Source organism: Dasypus novemcinctus, chromosome 23 (genome assembly GCF_030445035.2).
Source record: "Dasypus novemcinctus isolate mDasNov1 chromosome 23, mDasNov1.1.hap2, whole genome shotgun sequence".
Classification (NCBI taxonomy): domain Eukaryota; kingdom Metazoa; phylum Chordata; class Mammalia; order Cingulata; family Dasypodidae; genus Dasypus; species Dasypus novemcinctus.
Genome location: NC_080695.1, coordinates 18,912,664 through 18,936,320, shown reverse-complemented (window position 1 = coordinate 18,936,320; position 23,657 = coordinate 18,912,664). Strand labels below are relative to the sequence as shown.

The following is a 23,657-nucleotide window of genomic DNA, read 5'->3' as shown; positions in this document are numbered from 1 at the left end:
CGCAGGCCCAAGGAAAAGGGCCTGGGAACAACCAGGGTTCAGGGCGCCCTCTGACCCACCTTGTTTCCCATCACCACGCCCATTCCACAGAATGGAAAGCCAAGGGCCAGGGCAGAGAAGAGTCACTCAAGGTCAAGATGCAAGAGACAGGAAAGTGAGATGCAACGGCCCATGGGTAGAAAACCTATGCTGGACGAGAGGGTCCCGGAGACCAGACTGAGCTCAGAGGAACTGGATCCCTGGGGTCCCGCAGGCCAGGCTGCTGACCACATCTGTCATTATTGCCCCTTTCACTTCTGACTTCCCTGGCAGCGCTATCCAACAGTCAAGTCCAAGCAGCTGCAGGAAAGCCACTCCTTCCCCTGGCTTCCCCTCCCCACCATCAGAACTTGCACGAGCACCTAAAAATTATCCCTGAGCAAAGGAAGAGCTTTACAGTAAGTGCTTCTGGGTCAATGGGATAACCACCTGGGGAAAAAAATCAGGATTCCCTCCAGGGGTTGGCAGAGTAACAATGTCCCACCACTGCCCATGTCTTAATCCACAGGACCTGGGAACACGTTAGGATACATGGCAAAGGGGAATCAAGGTTGCTCATCAGCTGACCTAGAGATGGGAAGTGTTTCCTCACGTACCCAGGTGAGCACAAGGAAAGGTTCTTATCGGCAAGAGAAGACCAGAAAGACGGCAGCGTGAGAAGGGCACAAAATTGCTGGCTTTGAAGACAAGAGGGGAGCCACGAGCCACGGGGTGTGGGCAGCCTCGAGAAGCTGGAAAAGGCAATGAAACTGATTCTTCTCCCCTGGAGCCTCCAGGAAAGCACCAGCCCTGCCACCACCTTGCAGGGAGACCCACTGCAGGCTCCCGCCCTCCAAAATTTTAACAGAATACATTTGTGCTGTGGTCGATATTTGTTACAGCAGCAGCAAGAATCGAATACACCTCCCTCACACCATGCAGAGAAATCAATTCCAAATGGGGGAAGCGGATTTGACTCCATGGATAGGGCAACTGCCTACCACATGGGAGGTCCAGGGTTCAAACCCAGGGCCTCCTGACCCATGTGGTGAGCTGGCCCACGTGCAGTGCTGATGCACACAAGGAGTGCCGTGCCACACAAGGGTGTCCCCTGCAGAGAGGAGCCCCACGCACAAGGAATGTGCCCCATAAGGAGAGCCGCCCCATGCGAAAAAAGTGCAGCCTGCCCAGGAGTGGTGCCACACACACAAAGAGCTGACGCAGCAAGATGATGTCACAAAAAGAGACACAGATTCCCGGTGCCACTGACAAGAAGGCAAGCAGACACAGAGAAGAATACACAGCAAATGGATACAGAGAGCAGACAAAGTGTGTGTGTGGGGGGGCGGGCAAGAGAAATAAATAAAAAATAAATCTTTTTTAAAAATCTTAAAAAAAAATTCCAGTGGACAGCAGGCCTAAATGTGAAAGGCAAAACAACACAGTTTTCAGAGGAAAACAAAACATCTTCATACCAATGGAGTCAGCAAAGATTTCTTAACCAGGACACAGAAAATGCTAACGATAAGGGGAAAGATGAATAAGTTGAACAATAACAAGATTAAGAGCTTCTGTGCATCAAAAGACACCATTGAGAGAGCACAGAAAAGGGCAAGCCACAAGGGCAGGGAGAATTTGCAATTCATGTCTCGTGCAAAGGACTCATGCTCAGAATATATCAAGAGCGCCAACAAATCAATAAGAGGGCATTTCACAAAAATCAGAAGACTTCCCAAAAGGATGCGCCATAAGGCCCACAACCGTGAACAAATGTTCAACTCCATTAGCCACTGTGATGACGCCATTCATCCACGGAACGCGTGAAAGGGGGAAGGCTGACCATGCTGGAACCCTCGTGCGCTGCTAGCGGGAACCGGTACACGCTATCTGGAAGACAGTTTGGCCTTACACAGGAAATCAAACACACATAACCCTAGGGCCCTGAAATTCCACTTGTGGGCATACACCCAGCAGAAGTGTGAGCGGACACGCAACAAAAGGCCTGTGATATTCGTAACAGCCCCAAAGTGAAAATAACCCACACATCCACGCCCGTCAGAATGAGCAAACTGGGGCTTATTTTACACATATTATAATACACAGCAACGAAAACGAACTAACTACTGCTCTACACAACAGGATGAATTTCACAATTACCACCTTGAGTGAACGGGGCCAGGTATAAAAGCCTGCAGAGAGGATGACAGCTGCCACTGAAAAGGAAGTTCAGTAACAGGCAAAACCTCGTGATGGGGTCAGAGGTCAGGAAGGGACAGAGTACTAAGCGGAAGGGAAAACCAGGGGGGCTTTTGGGGACCTCACTGGCTGTGCCCTGAGCTTGACGCTGTCATCCGGGGGTTTGAGCTGGAGGAAATTCAACCAGCTGTACAATTACTCTGTGCGCCCTGCTGCGTGAAGTTGTACCTCAGTAAAAAGTGTTTTAAAGTCACCCTGGGTAAGGGGTGGAGGAAGCAGCGAGAGCCAGGACGGCTCAGCAGGGGTGGTCCCTGCTGCTCTAGGGCCACCCCCCCACCAGGCTGTCCCGAGCTGGTGACACTTAAACATGCGGCTCCGTGTGGCTCCGTGAGCTCCCCGCAGGCAGACGCGACTTTGACAGAGTCCATGTGCCCAGGGCCGGGCACAAGGAGGGGTGGTGCTGAACCAGCTACCGCCCTTCTGTGCCATCCCCAGGCGGCGGCGCGTGAGCCCAGCCCCCCAGCGCCTCACTGGCTCCTGAGCTGTCCCCCCGCTGAGGCTGGGGCCTGGCCCCTGCACCACGAGGCCCCTGCGCGCCACGTGGCCCCTGCCGCCACGAGACCCCTGCGTGCCACGTGGCCCCTGCCGCCACGAGGCCCCTGCACACTATGAGGCACCTGCCGCCACGAGGCCCCTGCATGCCACGAGGCCCCTGCGCACCACGTGGCCCCTGCCGCCACGAGACCCCTGCGCGCCACGTGGCCCCTGCCGCAAGGCCCCTGCGCACTATGAGGCCCCTGTCGCCACGAGGCCCCTGACGCCACGAGGCCCCTGCGCACCACGTGGCCCCTGCCGCCACGAGACCCCTGCCGCCACGAGGCCCCTGCGCACTATGAGGCCCCTGCCACCACGAGGCCCCTGCCGCCACGAGACCCCTGCGCGCCACATGGCCCCTGCCGCCACGAGACCCCTGCGCAGCACGAGACCCCTGCGCACCACGTGGCCCCTGCTGCCACGAGGCCCCTGCGCACCACGTGGCCCCTGCCACCACGAGGCCCCTGTGCACTATGAGGCCCCTGCCGCCACGAGGCCCCTGCGTGCCACAAGGCCCCTGTGTGCCACGAGGCCCCTGCGCACTGAGGCCCCTGCGCCCTATGAGGCCCCTGCCGCCACGAGGCCCCTGCCACAGGGGACGGGACGCAAGCCAGGCCCACATCCCTGATGAGTAACTAGGGCAGGGCCCGGGCAGAGCTGCCTGGGGAGGGGAAGAAGGGGCCAGGGGGCCGTGGGGGCCGCCTCCATGCCTGAAGGGTGCCCAAGGCTGCTGGCTGGGGAGTGGGAGAGGGGCGCACCTTGGTGGCCCCAGGGGCGAGGTCAGTCACTAACAATCCCTCCAAGTTTTCCTTCCATTGTGTCTCTAGAAAGACCACCCCACCTCCGCCACCACATCCTGGCTGAATGCCAGAGACCCCCGCCCACACCCACAGGGGCCCTGACTCCCAAACTCCCAAGCCCGTGCACAGCTGCTTCCTGCACAGGAGGCCCTTCCGCTCCCAGCGCTGCCGGGACAGCACAGCACCCAGCCTGCCCCGCTCTCTGCTGCGCTCCGGTACCTAGGACAGCGCCGGGCACGCACCAAGGGCTCAGAACTATGTCAAGTGACTGCATGAAAGAGATAAAACACCCCCCTCTGCCACCCTGCCCTCCCCATCGGGGGGATGCCCCAGAGGGCTGGCACACACCCCATCCCAGCTCACTGGACGGTCGGGACGGGGAAGCAGCTCCACCTTCCACTGGCCGGCACCCTGCCAATGGCAGCCCCAGGCGCAGGGCAGGTCTCACCCGCCCTGGTTCAACGCGCGAAGAGGCTGCCAGAGAGCCCCCATCACAGCAGATGGGCCAAGGCCTCCTCTCCGGGGGGCCCCGCTCTAGGTCAAGGGGCTCTCCCGGGCTCCCAGGATTCTGAGGCTGTGCAGCAGCATCTCCCTTGGGACCTGGGCACCGACCCCGAGGAGCAGGGGACGGGGACCGGAGCCCAGAGACCCGGCTCTGAGCGCGACTCCACTGCCTGCCAGGAGAGACACTCGGACCACTCACCCCCCAAGGAGGCGAAGGCTGGTTCTCGGGGAGCAAAAAAAAGCAGACACTACAATGCTCTGTGGCCCTCAAAAGGCTACAGGACATAAACAACTAGGCAGTAAATCTGTGGTTTGAAAATTTCATGGGGGAGCGGGGGTGGATTGGGGGAAAAAGCTCTAAAAAGAATCCTTGGGGGCAGGGGCGATAACGAGAAGAAGGCTAAGAAGACCTGCCATGGGCCATCACGCTACCCTCTAGCCTTCCCTGTTCTCCCCCAGCCCCCCTCACGCAGCACCCCAAGGTTTCTAAGAGGTTTCATCTAGAAAGCTTCCCTCAGCGCCTGGCAGAGAGCAGCATCCGCCTCTGGAGCCACGGGCCCTGCCATCAGTCAGTGACAACCCTACGGGGAGCTGCCGGGTGCACCCCCGCTCCCCCAGGGCTGCGCTCCAGGGGGGCACCCCATGTCCAAGCCGGTCTCCACTCCGGAAGGAGAGGCTGGAGGAGAGAGCTGGCTTCTTCACTGTGTTGGACTAAGAACCCTAGTTGGGTGCACTTGTGGGGGGGGGGTTGTCCTCCACTGAGCTGCTCCCACCTGGGGGCGGGGGGGGCACAGGTCTGTAACATTTATTTGATTTAGACACTGGCTTCATTTGATTTAGCACCATTCTAACTAAATGCCTTAGAGATATTGTTAATAACTTGTTTATCCTGCAGACTAAATAATACTTACAGATACTATTATTAGCTACATTTTACTAGAGGGAAACGGGGGCACAGCGCAGTCAAGTCACTTGCCCAGATTACACATAAATCAGCAGTGGAGCTGGGATTCGAACTCAGGCCACCTGGCCCCAGAGTCTGTGCTCATAATCAGTTCTCTCTACCTCCTTGAATCCAAGACCAAGGCCACGATCATCAGCAACTCTCCCCCTCGCCTGGCCGCCCTCTCACCCCGGCACCCTGTGCTCCAGCCCCCCCCATTTCTTGTTGCTCCCGAGGCCACCCCACCCCTCTGGCACCCTGTCCTGCCCGGAATGCTTTCACCCCTCTCCCAGCTCTTCGCAAACTTCCTCTCTAAACTCAGAAGCCCTCCCCTCCATCCGTGGCACAAGTGGGGCGTGCACCTCTGGGAGTGTGGGGCCACCAGGGGGCCCGAGCTGGGGCTTCTCCGGGGGCGGGGCAGGCCCACTCCAATCTTCCCTGGGGCCTCACCCTCCTCCGACCAAGGAGCGCCTGCGCGGAGGGCGCTGACGGCGGAAACCAGCGAGCCAGGCTCCTCACAGCTGCCAGCAAGGAGCGTCGCCGGGGGCCGGGCCCAGGAGCACGCTGTCGAGGCCCTCCCTGGAGTCGCCACCCCTCACTTACCTTTAACGCTGCATGTAGCACAGGCTCAGGGGCTTACATGGAACAATGCGACCGCACGCGGCCCCTCGAAACTCCCGCTCCCCGCCTTGGACCCGCCGCTAGAAAGCCTGGAGTCAGACTACCTCCAATAAAAGGTACCCAAGTCCCCTCCGGCGTCATCTGAGTTCTGCTACCCTTGGTTTCTTCTTGCCCCAATTTTCTCATTTATTTTTAATCTCATTATATGGCATTTATCTTTGTAAATCACTCCGTGTCCTTTCTGGAATCAGACAAAGAACAAACCAGACCCTTTCGGCTGTCCTCTCCTCTGCTGGCTGCTCCTGCCCCGCACGGCTCTCCGTGAATGCGAGCGAGGGGGCGATGGGCGGGCAAAGGGGCTGGCGCCGGGGGTGGCATGTGTTGGAAAAGGGACAACACGAGCAGAACGGGGAGGGTCCAAGGCGGCACAAAACCCAAAGAGGTCCGACATCGGCCCCTCCCTCGCCACGCGAGGCGACCTTCGCGGGGACGGCCAGCCAGGCACCTGCCTTGGCACCCGCCAGGGAGGAGAAGTGGGCTCCCAGAATCCAGCGGGACGCTCCACTCCCCAACTGCCCAGCCCTCCTCACCCTTCTCCCTTGGTGCCCATCGGGAAGGCCCTCCCCGCCTGGCCCCAGGCGCCCATCCTTGAAGACGCGGCCCCAGCGCCCTGAGAACTGGCGAGCGGGGACGCAACCCCGCAAGGCACGCAGGCGTCCCCTCTGCTCTGGCCCTAAGGTGTTTCTCAAGCCTTCCCAATCCTGATTCGGCTCCTGAAGGCAGGATCCCGGTCTAAAGCTCACTGTGCTGCCCCCGCCCCTGCCATCCTCGGTGCTGTGTTGGGGGAGGGGCCGGGGCACCCCAGTGAGGAGCTGCTGGGGCCAGAACCGTGCAGCAGGGCCACGAGCAGGGGCTGCCCGGCCCTGGACACCCTCCTGGGGCCCCATGGTGAGGCGCGGGTGGAAAACCAGGCGCTGCTTTTGAGCCTGAAATTCGGCCCTCACATTGCCAAGAGGCCAAAAGGACAACGCCGGAAGCCTGAGCCTTCCTGGGCTCCAGATGCGACTTCCAGGGATGGGGCAGGAGCCACTCAGGCGAGACGGAAGCCGTAACCCGGCCCGAGTTTATGCCCCGCTAATAAAAACCACCTGGGATGCCGGCTCGCTCTCAGAAAGGAAACATTTCATTAGCATTTGGAAGCATTTCCTCCAAAAACGTGCTGTACAACGGATTCTGCTGTGGGGATGCCGGCAGTACAGCACAAAGGGAAATGAGGGGCCGTGGCAGGGCAGGTGTGGGGGCGCAGGGAGGGCCCCCCAGCTCCAGGCCACCTCCGCGTCCAAGCCAGGGCTGGGGAAGCCACATTGTCAGGGGAGCGCCCCGGCCCTCCCAGGTCTCGGGGTCTCACCCAAGTGACTGAGAGGCAGGCCCAAGGGCCCGTAGCCAGTGGCACCTCAGGTAAGTGACAGTCTGCCTCTTCCGAGGACGGGGATGCCCAGATCTCCCCATCCTCACCCAGCACAGCACCAAGCGCCAGCGTCGCAGCCGCTGACTCGACCCGCTGGCCCAGCGCTACCCCCACCCACAGCCCGAGGGACCGACCACCTCGCCCGCCCCCCAGCAGCTGGCTGGCGCCGGGTGCCCTCATCCAGGCTGGGCCAACCAGTCTCTCTCTGGAAAACGGTTGTTGGGACCCCGAGCCTGAGCCCCGCTGCAAGGTCCTGTGGGCTGGAGCTGGAGCCACCATTTGGGGACAGCCACGCTGACAGCCCACAGAGCCGGCCTGCAGGGAGAGGCGGAGAAAATGAAACCGCAGTCCAGAGAGAGGAAAAGGGAGGAGGGCTGCCTGCCGGCGCCCCAGCTCCCCGCGGGCCCGGCTGCACAGGTTCCCTGCTCTCTGCTCTCAACTCCCCTTTCGCTTAACCTAATTGGAGAAGGCGCCTGTTTCCTGCTATAAAATAACCCCAAAGACGCGGGATGGGTGACCTTCCCGCCCCCCCACCCAAGGCCAGCCCTGAGATCCGGCCATGCGCACTAGGTGCAGCGTTGGGGAGGCATGGCCCGGTATGGCCAGCATGGGGGGGCACATGGGGGAGCCGCGGTGGGCAGGCGAGGCACAGCAGTGGGGGGCGGAGGCCGGGAGTTGAAAGCCGGGGCGGGGTTTGGACTTTGCACTTGGGCAAATGGGGTGAGGGCAAGACCAGAATTGTGCTCCAGGGACATGAACCTGCTAAGTGGGTGGAATGGCATGGCGGGGCAGGCATACAGCAGGTGCTTAGCAAATGCATGGCAAGCCAACAGAGCATCTCATTCTCCTTACCTGTAAAACATAAGTATCACCACCAAAATATTCACAAACACGTGCATCTCAAGAGCTGGGGACAGCTGCCGGCACAGATGCAGCACTTGAGAGGTTACTAGTTCTTTAAACCCACATGGAGGCTGGTGCTCCCCGAGAACCACCGGGCGTGCAACCAGGAGGCGGAGCGGGCAGCCTCCCTCCACCAGGCATGCAGAGGGCATCAAGAGGGCAGGCCCAACCTCAGAGGGGCAGAGCAAAGGAGTGGAGGCCAGGAGGGAACCGTCTCCCACATCGCCCATGAGCCACGCGGGCCGAGCAGGGAGGGGGATGTCGGGACCGTGGGGAGGTGGCCTTCCCGTCACCGAGGGGGCCGGACCCGGGCAGAGGGAGCAGCCGAGCAGGGCGGGAGGCCGCAGAGAGGCAGACAGCAGGGCCTGGGGCAGGGCTGCCCGAAAATGGACAAACGGCCCGGGGAGGGATGAGCCTCCTGTCACCTGAGGTATGCAAATGGAGGCTGGAGGGCCACTTGATGCAGCAGCAATGACAAACCCAGGGTATTCGCTCTGTGCCAGGGTTGGTCCCCGCACTTCACACACATCCACCCATTCAACTCTCACCAACCCTGAAAGGGGACGACGCTGCAATGTGATTTTCAGAGTCCCAAATTGGAGGCAGAGGGAGAGGCAGAGACTTGTCCAAGGTCACTCAGCGGGTAGGTGACAAGAGCTGGAAGGGGACTCTTCCCCACAGTGGAGAACAGATGCTGGGTCCGAACCCCAGGCACCTGCCGCCCCGCCTGCCGGGGCACATCTGTGGGTGCCGAGACCCAAGGGTCTTCTGCCTTCGGCGCTCCACACCCCTCCCCACGACCTGCACCCCAACATCACTCTTCACCTGGGCATTGCAAACACCAGCACATCCTGTGCTCACCAGCACCTACTGTATACTGTGGGATGAGTGGGCAACCCCTGCTGGGAAAGTAGGGGGGACAGAGGCCCCTTGTCACCTGTCGTAAACCCCAAGTCCCAGTCACCCTAAATCCCCGGCTGCTCCTCCCTCCCGCCTCCCTTTTGGGCTCCAAGCCTTTGCCACCCTATCTCCCCTGCCAGACACTCCAGTCCACATCCGGGCTCATCGTACCCTCCAGGCACCCCTTCCCTGGGCTCCTGTCTCCCCCATCACTTCACTTGGTAGGGAGGCTGCTGTCCCGTGTACCTGCCGGGAGCCAGGTGACAGCAGCTGGATGAAGGAAGGGCTCAGTGTTTACATTTGCAGCCAGTGAGAAGGAGGCACCCCACGTGGTGCTCCCTGCACCTCCTCCTCCTCTGCCCCCAGCCCAAGGCTGGCCCCAACCCCACCAGCCTCCCTGAGCAGCTCTCGAAGTGAGAGCAGACCCCCTCCTCCCACAATTCCTGCTGCTCACCCAGAAGGGAGAGTCCGGGTCTCAGGGGTTGGGGGATGTGCTGCTGGGTATGTGACGCCCCCCCCCCCCCCGCCCCTGCAAGTGTCCCCTCTGCCTGTCCTTCCCCGGGAGGAGCTGGGGCCCGCTGGTCAGTGCCCAGGGGGCACCCGCCTGGCCCAGGCTCCGCCCGAAGGGCCCGAACAGTCAGGGCGGGCCCTGGAGGCCAGCGAAGCATCCTCGGCGGCTGCGGCCCCTCCCGAGGGGGAGGGTGGAAAATCTGCTGCCTCACCAGCCACCAGCGCCAGCCTGGGGGGGCACCCCTGCGGGCAGCCGCCCTGCCCCGCCGCCACCCGCACCCCCTTCGCCACGCACTTCAACCAAGTTTTGCGAAGGGCATCGGCCGCGCAGCCCCAGCCTGCGGGGCGAGGGCTCGGGGCTCCCCGAGCCCCCGGGTCTGCAAGGGGAGAGGGTCTGCGTGGTTGCGCCCACCAGCCCGTGTCCCCCTCCCCGGGGACCTCCAGGCCCCAGGAGCCCTGCGTCGCGTCCAGGCGCCGGCGCTGCCCTGGCGAAGGGGGACGGGCGGGTCCCCCGCAGATGGGCCGAACCCCCATCTGCAGGCGGGGGGCCGACGGGGCGGCGGACGTCTCGGCCCAGGGACCCCGCGGGCCGGGGCGCGGCCCCCCAGCGCCCGCGCGCGGCGGGGCAGGGGGCGCAGCCCGGGGCCGGCCCACGCCCCCCGCCGGCCTCTCCCCACGCGGCGCCGCCGCCTCCCGGCCGCCCCCTCCCGCCTCGCCGCCGCCTTTGTCGCCCGCGCCCTCGGGGGCCCCGCGGCCGCTCCTACCTGCGCCCCTCCGGCCTCCGGCCCGGCGGCGGGAGGCCCCGCGCCCCGGCCGCCTCCTCCGCCGCGCCCGGGCGCCGAGGGCAGGGGCGCCGCGGCCCCTCCGTGCGCCCGCGGCCCGCCCGGCGGCAGCGCCTCCCGGCGCCGGGGCCCGCGCTCCGCCCGGGGGCTCGCGCCCTGGCTGCGGGCCGGCGTGGCGGGCGAGCGCGGGGCGCGGGCGGCGGCCGAGCGGGGCAGGCGGCGCGGAGCGAGCGGCGCGGCTGCGGGAGGGAACAAAAGGGGCCGGCGCTGGGGCGGGCGCGGGAGGGCGGGGCCTGGCGCCGGGGGGCCGGGCGCGCGCGCGCGCGGCCTTGCGTTTCTCGGGCCTCGGCGCCGCGCCGAAAGCGGGTGGGCGGGCGGAAAACCCGGCGGGCCCCCCCCCCATCCCCACCCCCAGCCGTCGTTTGTGGGGCGCCGTGGGGACGCCGACGGCCACCTCCGTGCTGGGCGCAGGAGGGGCTTAAATCGTGTTTGGTGAAGGGGCGGCCTTCAGCCACGCGTTGCCCACGAGGATGTCCCAGACTAGTGAGGAAGGAGGCAGATGCTGGGGAAGGTGGCGAGGGGTGAGGGCAGACGGTCCCTGGAATTTCCAGGAAAGCTCCCCAGAGGGGACTTTTCGACTTGGGCGGGAAGGGATGAGGAGGGGTGGCTGAGGTGAGGATGCCAGGTTTCACTGAGCTGCCTTGAGGCCAGAAGCTTTCTGGAGCGTTGGCATGGGTCCTGTGGTAATTCGCTCCCAACACATCTTTGGATGAGTTGGCGCCCAAGATGCAGAGGAGCCCTGCACCAAAAAGTCACCAGTATCCAACGTCCTCGGGCTGGGGGCTGCCCCAAGGGGCTTGGCTTTCCCCCACCTCAGGGGTTAGCTCCCCTCTGGGCCCCTGCCCTGGCTGGTTCTTCTGCCGTCATGTCCCGCCTCCTTTCTCTCTTTGACAAAGTGTACTTCCTCTTCAAAGCCCAGCTCAAATTTACCTCGATTTCCCTTAAGTAGGGGAATGTTGAAATGCTGGGGGAGGCAGCGGTCTGTATAGCGAGACTGGACTTGTGTATATCCCCTAAAGGACCCACTGCAGTGACTGGTAAAGGGTAGCCGTTCCCTGATGGATGCACGCACGCATGCATGAATGAATGAATGGGTTTGCTAAGTTGCCACCACCACCCCTTGATCACCTTGGTATCCATAATCTTGGAGAAACTGTCCAACCTCTTGCCCTCAGTTTCTCCATCTGTAATTAGGTCAGCCACCATGGATGATGATGGAGCACCTCAGTGCCACGCCAGGCTCTGGGCCAGCCTTTGTGGAGCTCCCCGGCTGCTGGGGAGGTGGGGGGTGGGTTGGACAGACCTGGAGACTAGAGGGGGGGAGGAGGGTGCAGAGTGAACCCAGAGGAAGTCAACCCAGTGAGACTGGAAGGGACTCAAGGTGGAGGGGCCTGTGCGAGCCCAGGTAGGGAGGCTTGAGAGGTACGTTCAGGAAACAGTGCTAATCTCGCCGTGCAGCTGGATGGCCAGTCCCGAGGTTAAGAGAGAGGACGGAGGCAGGTGCGGAGTGAAGAGAGAAGGCTCTAGAATCCAGCTCCATCACCTCCTGGCTGAGTGACCTTGGGCAAGTCACTAAGCCTCTCCATGCCTCAGTTTCCCCATCTATAAAATGGGGCTAATGATACATTCCACGTCTTTGGGTTGTTGTCAAGGTTGAATGAATTAATCTATGTAAAGTGCTTAGAACAGTGCCTGGTACATAGCATTCAAGAAATGAGAACTTTTTGCAAAGAACAGGATCATGAAAGGCCTTGAGTGTCACACTCAGAGTTTGCATTCTCTCCTGGGAGCCAGTGATTGCCAACGGGGGCTACCCCACACACACACACCCACACCCCACCCCCGCCACGCAGAGGAGGAAGTGCAGGGTAGAGAGCTTTTTCAGGCTATTCTGCCAGACTTGGTGTGTGAAGAGGTGAGACCTCCCAGGGCAGGAGCCTCAGGTGAGACAGGTGAGGAGGAGAACGGAGCCCAGGACGCCTGCCAAGGCCATGGAGGTCCTGATGCTGGAGAGCAGGTGGGGCCCAACTGGAGAGAGCAATTCAGAAAGTTCTGGCAGTTTGTGAGGAGACAGTCTGAGAGTCAGGCTGGAAGGCCACAGGACCCAGGCTAGAGCTGCGCAGGTTGGGGGGTGAGGGGGTGGCCAAAGTGGGGGATGGGGGGGCCCGCAGGGGAGGAAGCAGCCCAGTCCAGGTCAGAGGTTCCTAAACTCTCAGGGGTGCACACCCCTTTGAGAATCTGAAACCCGTGGAGACACTCCCCAGAAAGGTACCATGTGCTTACACATGTGCACACACACACAAATGCGTACATACACGTGTGCACACACACCCAGTTTTCAGACACGTTCAGGCAATTCACTGACCCCTTGAAGTCCCACCTGGTCTGTGGACCTTGAGGTCAGGAAGAGAGCTCAGAAAAGACGGGGGAGGGGAGGAGAGGGAGAGGACAGGGGTGGCAGAGAGCGACCTGCCTGGACAGGTGGGAGGGGTGGACGATGATACAACCTCTCCCTTCCTCTGACACCTGAGGCTTCTGGAACCAGGGAACTGGTCGAAGTTCCCGGATGTCAGCCCACCGCCCGTGGACTGAGAGTGTTGACTGTTGAGAACGAGCTGTGGTCTGGTCCCCACACCCCGTCAGACAGGAGGGGAAGGAGGTCTTCAAGAGAAGCAGACACTGGCCGGGGGCTCCCCTGAGCTCCCCTGCCCCGGCCCAGCAGGCTTGGACACCCACTCCTGCCCACCCCCCACCCCCCCCCGAGCCCTTCCACCCCCACTGACAGACCCCAGCGTCCTTCAGAGATGGCTCGGGGGCAGCTGACAGAGGGCAGGCCTCCAGAGGCGCCTCACCTGGAAGTCGCTGGGCTGAGCTTCAAAGGGGTGACTCACCCCAGAGGAGCACCTTTGGCCCTGGCCCTTCCTCCTTCCGGGCGGCCAGGCTTGCTCCCCTGGAGAGACAATACGTTCTATCTCGTGGCAGTTCTTCCTGCAGCTAAACCAAATCCTGTCAGATGGGGAGAGTGGCGCTGGGTTGGCAGCCCCTGTCCCAGCAGGCCTCTCACCAGGCCTTTGCCTCCATGGACAACGCCATTTTCTTGCTGACACTGACCCAACCAGCCGCCCTGCATGGAGGGGAGGCCCTGGGAAGGGGGCACTGGCACTGGACTGATTGGGGGGCCAGGGCAGATTTCCCTGAGGCCTGCAGTGGGGTGAACAAGCCACAGAGAGGCCTCTCCCGGCCCCCTGCTAGGCCAGCTTTTCTTTTTTTGGACCGACAGGACAACCACATGATGGAATCTTTGACACATCTGAATTGCAGCTTACAAGGAACTTGTAATAACATGGGAAAAAGCTTATTCATTTATGTCAAATTTTAAACAAGCATATCTTAAAATCTGTGGGAATTGAGAAACATTTTTTATGCAACTGTGTTTTCTTTTTAGGTTTTAATTGTCTGTATTGTCAATTATTAAATGTAAAAAATAAAGTTAAAAAAAAATCTGTGGGTATGGGCCAATCCCGGCCTTGTGAAATGCCGAGTGTGGACCTTAGAAAGGAGGGCAGTTGCTGCAATCAGCTCGGCGATAGGCTGGGTCAAAGGGAAGGCAACCTACAGCTGCAAGCAGGAGAATTGCATCCATCATCCATGTGGAATCTAAGCCCCCTCTTGATGTAGAGGGGGACTGGACAAAACCATCCCAGGGTCCACAGGATGGAGGAATAGAGTATGGATTAGAGTGGACTTACTGGTGTTCTGCTGGAGAACTATTGTGATTAGTAAGGGAAGAAATTGTAGTAGTGATGTGGAGAGGTGGCCACGGTGGCTGCTGATGGTTGGGAGAGGGAAGAAGAGATGTGGTGTGGGGGCATTTTCAGGATTTGGACTTGTCCCAGGTAGTGCTGCAGGGACAGATGCTGCACGTTGTGTGTCCTGCCGTGGCCCACTGGGTGGACTGGGGGAGAGTGTGGGCTACAATGTGGACCACTGTCCATGTGCTGCAGCAGTGCTCCAGAATGTATTCGCCAGGTGCAGTGGATGTGCCGCAGTAATGGAAGAGGTTGTTGATGTGGGAGGGGGGGGGGGGTAGGGGGTATATGGGGATCTCATATTTTTTGAATGTAACATTTAAAAGAAAATAAAGGGAAGTGGACTTGGCCCAGTGGTTAGGGCGTCCGTCTACCACATGGGAGGTCCGCGGTTCAAACCCTGGGCCTCCTTGACCCGTGTGGAGCTGACCACGTGCAGTGCTGATGCGCGCAAGGAATGCCCTGCCACACAGGAGTGTCCCCCATGTAGGGGAGTCCCACGTGAAAGGAGTACACCCCGTAAGGAGAGCTGCCCAGTGTGAAAGAAAGTGCAGCCTGCCCAGGAATGGTGCCACACACACGGAGAGCTGACACAACAAGATGACGCAACAAAAAGAAACACAGATTCCCATGCCCCTGACAACAACAGAAGCGGACAAAGAACATGCAGCAAATAGACACAGAGAACAGAAAACTGGGGTGGGGGGGGAAGGGGAGAGAAATAAAAAATAAATAAATCTTTTTAAAAAATAAAGAAAATAAAGAAGAAAAAGAAAAAAAAGGGGGGAATGCAACGCAGAACTTTACGAAATAAAAGAATAGAGAGAGACGAGAGAGGAGATAAAGATGGGACCAGAGGACTCACAGCTTCTGGAACCGAGAGCCTCGAACCTAGTTTCCACCTCGTATTTATTGGAAACTACCAAGCAGCTGCTTGCTATTTGAACAGCATCTACAATAATAGGGAACAACTGCAACATCTACAATAGAATAGGTGTAACATTTACAATAAGGAACAGATCATAAAAAGTTCAAATACAATTTAAATATTTTCCCACAGGCAATGGGATTTTTCTCTCCCCTTTCCTGCATTTTCCTACAAGGAGCATGTGTTACTTTTCGAGCTAACAAAAAAACTTACACATTTAACAGGCCTATTTCTGTTAAATGATTGTCTGGATATAGACCTGGGCCTTTCTAAAACAGCAGACCCCAGGCTGCCCAGAGCGGGAGAGAAATCCCCAAAGTAGGGGCATCGGCTGCAGCCATCGCCATGCTGATGGCCACACCTGGTTTTCAAACACCTGGACTTTGCCTGAACCTCGTTCTGAGTTCCCTCGTCTCTACCTGCCCAGGCCCCTCCCTGCAGGGCTAGCGAGGCTGGTGGTGCAGCAAGCCCAGCTGCAAACAAAGGCTCGTGGGCGCCCTGCAACTGCGTGATACAGGCCGGCCGGCCCGGGTGGGGGGCTCCAAGGTCCCAGGTTTTTCCACACAGCTGCCCCCATGTCTTAACGACACGCAACAAACCACCCTTGCAGAATGCATGAAAGTTGGCAGTTTTGAGGACTTAGTTCAGGGCAGATTTCAAGTAAGAACTTCCTATGTACCGACCCCGTTAACCCTCACCAGCTGCTCTAAGACGTGGACATGACTATCGTACCCATTTTAGAGAGGGGGAAACTGAGTCAGGAAGAAATTAAGGGACACGCCCAAGGTCTCACACCTCATGATTGTAAGATTTGCCAGGCCCCGACAGAGAGAGCCTGGAAACACTGGCAGTCGCCACCTGGATTCGAATCCCAGCTCTGCCATTTGCCACTAACCCTGAGACCCTGGGCAGGCGACACGGGCAAACACAAGGTGCCCGAGATGGAGACACTAAGAGACGACATGTGAAGTGTGTTGAGCACCTACAGTGTTATCAGTGTCCATTGCTCAATACACACCAGGCACCGTGGTAAGTGCCTGAGAATTTATAAACTCCCATAGTCCTCAGCACCGGCGGAGCCAAGTTCTGTTGTCTGCGCCATTTTACACGACACTGAGGCCCAGAAAGGATCTGCAGTTGGTCCACGCTCACACAGCACTGCCCAGGGCAGCGCTGATGTTTCCATCACTACAATCGCTGCCTCTCCTGTGCAGTGCTGGCTGGCAACCCGCTACACTGGGTTACCCGCCACATGCCAGGTGGCTCAAATCACAACAGGGGAAAAATAATCAAATAAAATAAACCAGGGGAAAAAAAAAGAGACGAACACACACAAGAGAGAGAAAACAAAATAAAGAAAAAAAAAAATAGGGGAGCAGCTATGGCTCAAGCAGTGGAGAGCCTGCTTCCCACATGGGAGGTCCCGGGATTCGGTTCCTCAAAGCAAAAACAAAAATAACATGGGAACAAACAAAAACGGCCACCTCAGGGAAGCCGATGTGGCTCAGTGGTTGAGCGCCGGCTTCCCACATACGAGGTCCCGGCCCCAGGACCTCAAAAATAAAAATTAAAAATAAAAAAAAAAAACACCACAAGCAAAAAATCAGAACGGAGGCCACTCAGCGGAGGCCTGATGACATGAGTCACTCCTTGGCCAACTCCTGAGGGAGCTGCCTCAGGCCGGGGCCTGAAGACCGCATAGGAAAGTGGCTCTGGGCGGGTAGTTCCCACAGGGACAGACGCCCCGCCCTCCGGGCAGAGGCCCCGGATGCTCAGGCCCCTCCTCCCCGCCCCGGGGCGACTTCCTCCTTCCCCAGCTGGGCCCAGGTCCAGGCCTCGTCTTGCTGAAGGAAGTCTCTAGAAGGCTGTGGCTGCGGGTGCCCTTCTGCAGTGACTCGGTGTCCGCCGTCCAGGCTTTCCGCCGTCCAGGCTTCCCTCCGCACCGCGCTCCCTCGGTGTCCCTCCACGCGCCACGTCACCACGGCTGCGTGTCTGCGCATTGCGTCACTCGGCTGCGTGGTGACGTCCTTGGGAAGCTTGTTTACGTTTCTGCGTCCCTGCTCTCCAGGCTTCCAAGTCTTTCTGCACCGTGGCCTAAGGGGGCAGCTCTCTCTTTTGAGCCCCTCTGAGAAGTCATAGGCGGATGAGACCACCACCCCGAGGAGGGGCGGGCGGGGGCACTGGAGACTGACAGAATGGTACCAGTTTGTTAGTTTACCAAGAAAAGACTTTGGAGAAAAATAACGAAGGGCTAGCACCATTGCTTCCTAGAAGAAAGGACACTTCAGCACCAGAAAAAGAGGAATGTCCTTTTTTGGAGTAAAGAACAGCCCTTTAAATGATGAAGTACGTTTGACCTTCTGGAAAACTTGTTTTTTCACTTTGTTCCTGATGGGAAAACCATGGTCTCGCTTGGCCGCTGTCCTTGGACAGTGTTCTGAAGGAGTTCACCCTGGCCTCTTAGCAGCCCGGGCAGTGACCTCACTGGCCCCAGCCCCTCCGGGGCACTCGCCACCTTGGTGTCCTATTCGAATTACACTGTCCGGTCGGGCCTTGCTCGGGCTAGCTCACATGCTCTTCTCTCTGCCTTCTGGGGTCCCCTGAGCCCTGGAGTCTGCGGACCAGATGTTTGAGGAGAGGCTGGGATGTCATTTGTCCAACCCCTGTGCCTTCCAGCAAGAAGTAAAAAGCTCCATTAGGCGAAGCACCGTGAGGAATGCTGCTAGCCCCCCTGAAAAGAGCAGCCTCCTTTCCCCTTGAGGGGTCACCATTCATAAACTGCTCCTTCATCCCACAGATGTGGACCATGTGTGTGTAATACACAAAAGTCAGAGCTCATACGCAAACTGCTCTTGTCCCAGCAACAACCCCCCCCCTTTTTATGTCACTTTTAAATCTTTATCTCCCTTCTGCTCATGTGTGGCTACAAAATTGCTTTAAAAAGGCACGTACCAGGAAGTGGACTTGGCCCAGTGGTTAGGGCATCCGCCTACCACATGGGAGGTCCACGGTTCAAACCGCGGGCCTCCTTGACCCGTGTGGAGCTGGCCCATGCGCAGTGCTGATGCGCGCAAGGAGTGCCCTGCCATGCAGGGGTGTTCCTGCGTAGGGGAGCCCCACAGGCAAGGAGTGCGCCCTGTAAGGAGAGCTGCCCAGCATAAAGGAAAGTGCAGCCTGCCCAGGAATGGTGCCGCACACACGGAGAGCTGACACAACAAGATGACGCAACAAAAAGAAACACAGATTCCAGTGCCGCTGACAACAGAAGCGGACAAAGAAGACGACGCAGCAAATAGACACAGAGAACAGACAACTTGGGTGGGGGGTGGGGAGGAGAAATAAATAAATCTTAAAAAAAAAAAAGGCACATACCCAGATATCTCGGTATAAAATGATACAGAGCTCCTGGAGGTGTGGCCGGGGTACAGTGGGCCACATTTCATTTTCAATGTGTGGGCCTAAAGGCAGCTTTCTGGGAGGAGGTGACAACCCAGATGTGTCTTGAAGGATGTGTGGCAAGAGGAGGGGGCGACCTGAGGCTGATGTTGGGCGGAACCTCCAAAAAACCTCCAAAAAAAAAAAAGCTCAGGTGGCTGGAGAGCCAGGGTGCTGGCGCTGAGATAAAGGGAAGGGTGGCAGGCCTCCGTCAGTCAGGGGCGTCCTCAGGTGGTCGGGTGGAGGGTTTGGGCTTTAGACCGAGGGCAATAAGGAGCTCTGCAGGGCTCTAAGCAGGGGAGAGACTTGGGTGCCTGCACTGTGGACCCGAGGCTCCCTAGGCTTTGCGGTGACAATGTGGTGACCGGAGGCAGGGAGGGTGGGGGCAGGGGCTGGGCAGGGTCTGGCCTGCCCTGAGGCAGTGGCCTTGTGTGCAGAGACGAGAAGCCTCGTCCCCAACAGCTACCCAGGTGTGGACGGAGAAAGAGCCGGCGGCTGGGGACAGGACTCCACAGCTGACCTCCCCTCCCGTCCTGATGACAGGAGGGACCCCAGCTTCCGGTGCCTCTGATGCTAAGATGAGAGCTTGGCCCGCCCACAGAGGGTGGACCTCAGCTGCTGGCTACGACAGCTCCCGGGCGTCTGGGTGGTGATGAGCCCAGCCTGGCAGGGCCAGGGACAGTGACATACTTGTTTTCCCCAGCCCGGCGCTCCACCGGGGGAGTCCACATTCTCCGTGTGCTCCTGACGCGAGGTTGTGAAAGAATCGCCTGCTCTGCGCGCACAGCTTCCCACGGCCCCTGGGGTGGAGGCTGGCTCCAAAGAAATAGGGTGCCACGAAGGGGGGTGATTCCTGAGGGTCCCCATCGGATGTGGGGGGCACCCAGGGCTGGTGTCCCTCTGGGTTGTGCTGCTGACGATGCCACTACGCCGTCCCTTTGGAGAAGGGGCTCTGGGGAGGGGTGCAGGGTGGAAGAGAGCAGCAGAGGCTTGGGAAGCAGCAGACCCGATGGCACCACCAGCTGCCGTGCACTGGCTCTATGACCCTGCATGCTGTCTCGGCCTCAGTTTCCTTGTCTGCAAAATGGGAGTGTCAGGCTCCACTCCCCAGAGGCTAGACAGACAGACAGATGGTCTGAAACAGCAAGAGCTCTGATGGTGTGTGACCGGGGTGCTTGGGGCCACCCCTAACTTGCGACTATGGGGCTAAGAAGAGGGCAGATGTGGCAGTGTGCTTAGGGCAGCGCGGCCAATGACTGCAGAGCATTTTGACTCCCATTTTTTCAGGCTGCCTGGGCAAGGAGATGCAGGGGCGGTGATGTTAGTTGAGAGGGGTCAGCTCCCATAAAAGATTTCGCAAGGAGGAAAGGGCTAAAATGAACCTTTTGTGTCTTGGGCAGGAGGGTCAGCAGCCCGCTAGCTCCTCTCCTCCCCTGGCTTGGAGAGCTGAAGGCAGCTTCTGTGCAAGTTCTTTCTGGGGGCTCTGTTCAAGACACACAATGACTCTGTGCCTCAGTTTCCCCATCACACCACTGCTGCTCTCTTTTTTCTCTCTGGGAAAAGTGCCAACTGTTTAGCTCTACCCCCACCCCCACCCCCACATGTCCCATGCACTGTGCCCTGTGGGCCACATGGGTTCGCAGGGCACTGGAGCCCATGGGACCCCAGGACCCCTCATGTTGAAAACTGAAGTTCCCAGAGTACTTCCGAGCCCTCTGGAAAGCTGACCCCCAGCAGACCATGAGCACGCCGAGGAGCAGGGTTCTGTCTGTCCTGCTCACTGTCCTCCCTGTCCTCCCTGCCCAGCCCTATGCCACCTGGTCCCGGGACAGTGCCCAATGGATAGAAATGGCTGCATGAATGAACGTCAGCCCCAACCCAGAGTACGGAGGCTTAAGTGCAAGCTGAGAAAGAGAAAACAGGTGTCTACGTGAAGAGCACGGGCCAAGGGTCAGAAGGCTTGGGCTCCAGCAGTGGTTCTGGGACTCAGTTTCCCCTTTTCTCAAACAGGAACTGCAATTCCTATCTCGTGAGTTAAGCTGAAGATCAAACATGAGGTAACGTGACAAGCACCCTGGCAGGGGGGTGCCAAGTGTGCATCCCAGACAGTTAAGGGGAGACTGGGATGAGCACTGGGGCTACAGGCTGTGGTCCAGCCCAGCCCCTAGTTCAGAAATCTGCAAGGAAGTGGATTTGGCTAAACTGATAGAGCGTCTGCCTACCACATGGGAGGTCCAGGGTTCAAACCCAGGGCCCCCTGACCCATGTGGGGAGCTGGCCCATGCGCAGTGCTGATGCGCGCAAGAAGTGCCATGCCATGCAGGGGTGTCCCCCGTGTTGGGGAGCCCCACGTGCAAGGAGTGCGCCCCATAAGGAGAGCCGCCGGTGCGAAAAAAAAGCGCAGCCTGCCCAGGAGTGGCGCCGCACACACGGAAAGCTGACGCAGCAAGATGACACAACAAAAAGAAACACAGATTCCCAGTGCCACTGACAAGAATACAAGCAGACACAGAAGAACACACAGCAAACGCACACAGAGAGCAGACAATGGGGGGTGGAGAGAGAAATAAATAAAAAATAAGTCTTTAAAGAAAAGAAATCCCGGCAGCGTGTGATCTCTTGCGGAGCTCGCTTTCCCAGCTTGGCAAGGAGTATTCCGTCCCATGAATGCACCAGAGGGGACAATCGCCTGATAATTAAGGTCTCCACCCATGTCGGGCCAAGTTGCTTTCTCCAGTGGAAGAGAAAAAAGAGGGATGCAGTCTGGGACCCCAAGTGCATGTAAGCGCAGCTGTCTCCTCTGCTTGTCTTGCCAAGAGCGAGCCGCCGTTTCTGGGGCTCCCGCCGCGCCCGGTGTGTGTGTGTGTGTGGGGCTATGAATTATGGCGGGGCTGAGCCTCCCCACCACTCCAGCAGAGGGTCGGTCAAAGGCCAGGTATTTCCATGGGACCGAGCCACGCCTGTGAACCTCACCCATGAGCACGGTGGTAGAGGCAGCAGCTGGAGGAGAGCTGCGGGCCGGCCGTGTGCTCAGCAGCCTTCCCAAGGCCAGCTTCCCATGATTCCACCAGTCCACCTTGGAAGACAGATAAGCATGGAAAGACCTTTTTGGTGGTTCCTCAAAAAGTTAAACATAAAATTACCATATGCCCCAGCAATCCCACTTCTAGGTAAAGACACAAAGTATTGAAAACGGGATTCAGGCAGATATCTGTACACTAATATTCACAGCATCATTATTCACAATAGGCAAAAGGTGGAAGCCACACTAGTGTCCACCAGCAGATGAATGGATGAACAAAATGTGGTCTGGCCACACAGTGGAATATTATTTAGCCATAAACAGAATGAAGTCCTGCTCCATGCTACAACGTGGGTGAATCTTGCAAACATTACACTAAGCAAAAGAAGACAGACACAAAAGGACAAATATTGTGTGGTTTCACTTACCTGAAATATCTAGATGTGAAGTGGAGGAAGAGGGACCCTATACTGGAGCAAAAGCCCCATAGAAGCTCCTCCCAGGCGCCCTGTAGAATCCACTGGGCCCAGGGTGGAAAGCGGATTTCAGCCAAAGGCGTTTGATTCCTGCAAGTGGTGTGGCTTGGCTGTGAGGTTCAGTTAGGGATTGCACCATCTTGATTCGGGGGAAGCTAGGTAGAACGTCTTCCTTTGCATCTTGGCTTTATTAATCTTAAGTATGTGTGCCCACTGCGATAGTTGGAAGCAGAAAGTACCCCAATAAAACATGTTCTTGAAGTTAATCCTTTCCTGTGGGTGGGGACCCATTCTAAGTAGGACCTTTCAATGAAGCCGCTCTTCAGAAGGTGTGACCCACCTCAGTCAGGATGGGTTTGGTTTTGTGTGTGTGTGTGTGTGTTTAAGATTTATTTATTTCTCCCCCTCCCTCCATTGTCTGCTCTCTCTGTCCATTCGTTGTGTGTTCTTCTGTGTCTGCTTGTATTCTCATTGGGCGACTCTGGGAACTGATCCTGGAACCTTCCAGAGTGGGAAAGAGGTGATCATTCTCTTGTGCCACCTCAGCTACCTGGTCTGCTGCGTCTCTTATTGTCTCTCCTCTGTGTCTCTTTTGTTGTATCGTCTTGCTGCGTCAGCCCTCCACGTGGGCCAGCACTCCACATGGGCCAGCCCGCCACACGGGCCAGCTTGCCTTCACCAGGAGGCCCTGGGTATCGAACCCTGGATCTCCTATACAGTAGATGGGAGCCCAATTGCTTGAGCCACATCCGCGTCCCTAGGATGGGTTTTAGTCCTATTACTGGAGTTCTTCATAAGAGAATGAAATTCAAACGGAGTGAGAGAGAGAGCTGCAGGAAGCGAGACGCTGAAACAAAACCCAGAAGAGAAGGGAGAGACCTGCCGACACCGCATGTGCCTGGCCATGTGACAGAGGTACCCAGGATCACTGTCAGTTGGTCTTTGGGAAGAAAGCATCGCCTTGATGATGTCTTGATTTGGAGGTTTTCCCAGCCTCAAAACTGTGAGCCAATAAATTCCCATTGTTTAATGCAACCCATTACATGTTATTTGCTTTGAGCAGCCTAGGAAACTAAAATATATTTAATGTAGGATCTCATTTGAATTCATTCTGAGACAGCACCTGGGAGAAAACATGGAGCCAGGATCTCCAACCCCCCACATGGCACGTGATAAAGTTGCTGCTAAGAGGGCTCGTGGGTACTCCTGAGCCAGGCAAATGGCCCAGGGTTTTGGGGCATGGTGTCATGACCTGCCAAGGTTAGAGGCTCTGGGGGGCGTCAGAGGGGCTGCCACGAACCAGACGGGGATTTTCTACCAAAGGTCACCCTGCACTGCCTACCAAACGCCCTCCACTTGTCACATCCCGGGGTGCCTGCCTGCCCAATCTGAACTGCAGTTGTGGGCTCCCCAAGTCTCTGCCTGAGGCTCAGAGAAGAAAGCCAGCGCGTTGTTCCAGGCGGTCTCTCTAAGCCTGACAATTCCCCATTAGTCAGGGGGCATCTGGGGACAAATCGCCAGCCAGGACTGTCTGGCCCTCTGGCCCTTCATCCTGGGTTCCAGATCGTGCCCTGACTGCCTCCTTGCTGGAGCCTCCTGGAGACACGGAGACGACCAGAGTGACAGCAGGACTCTAATCAGGATGGGGTGGGGTGGAACCCTGGGCTCTGTCTCTGCTCCCTGAGCCA

The 23,657-nt window shown here is 58.4% G+C and overlaps 1 protein-coding gene across 1 annotated transcript in view; it reads right to left on the bottom strand.

The window, feature by feature from the left end:
- The window catches only part of CLIP2 (CAP-Gly domain containing linker protein 2), an 88,880-nt gene extending 78,593 nt beyond the window's left edge, over positions 1-10,287 (bottom strand). The window contains 1 exon segment of the mRNA XM_058285946.2: positions 10,222-10,287. The gene's annotated coding sequence lies outside the window, so the exon portion shown is untranslated.
- Positions 10,288-23,657: the final 13,370 nt, after the last annotated feature.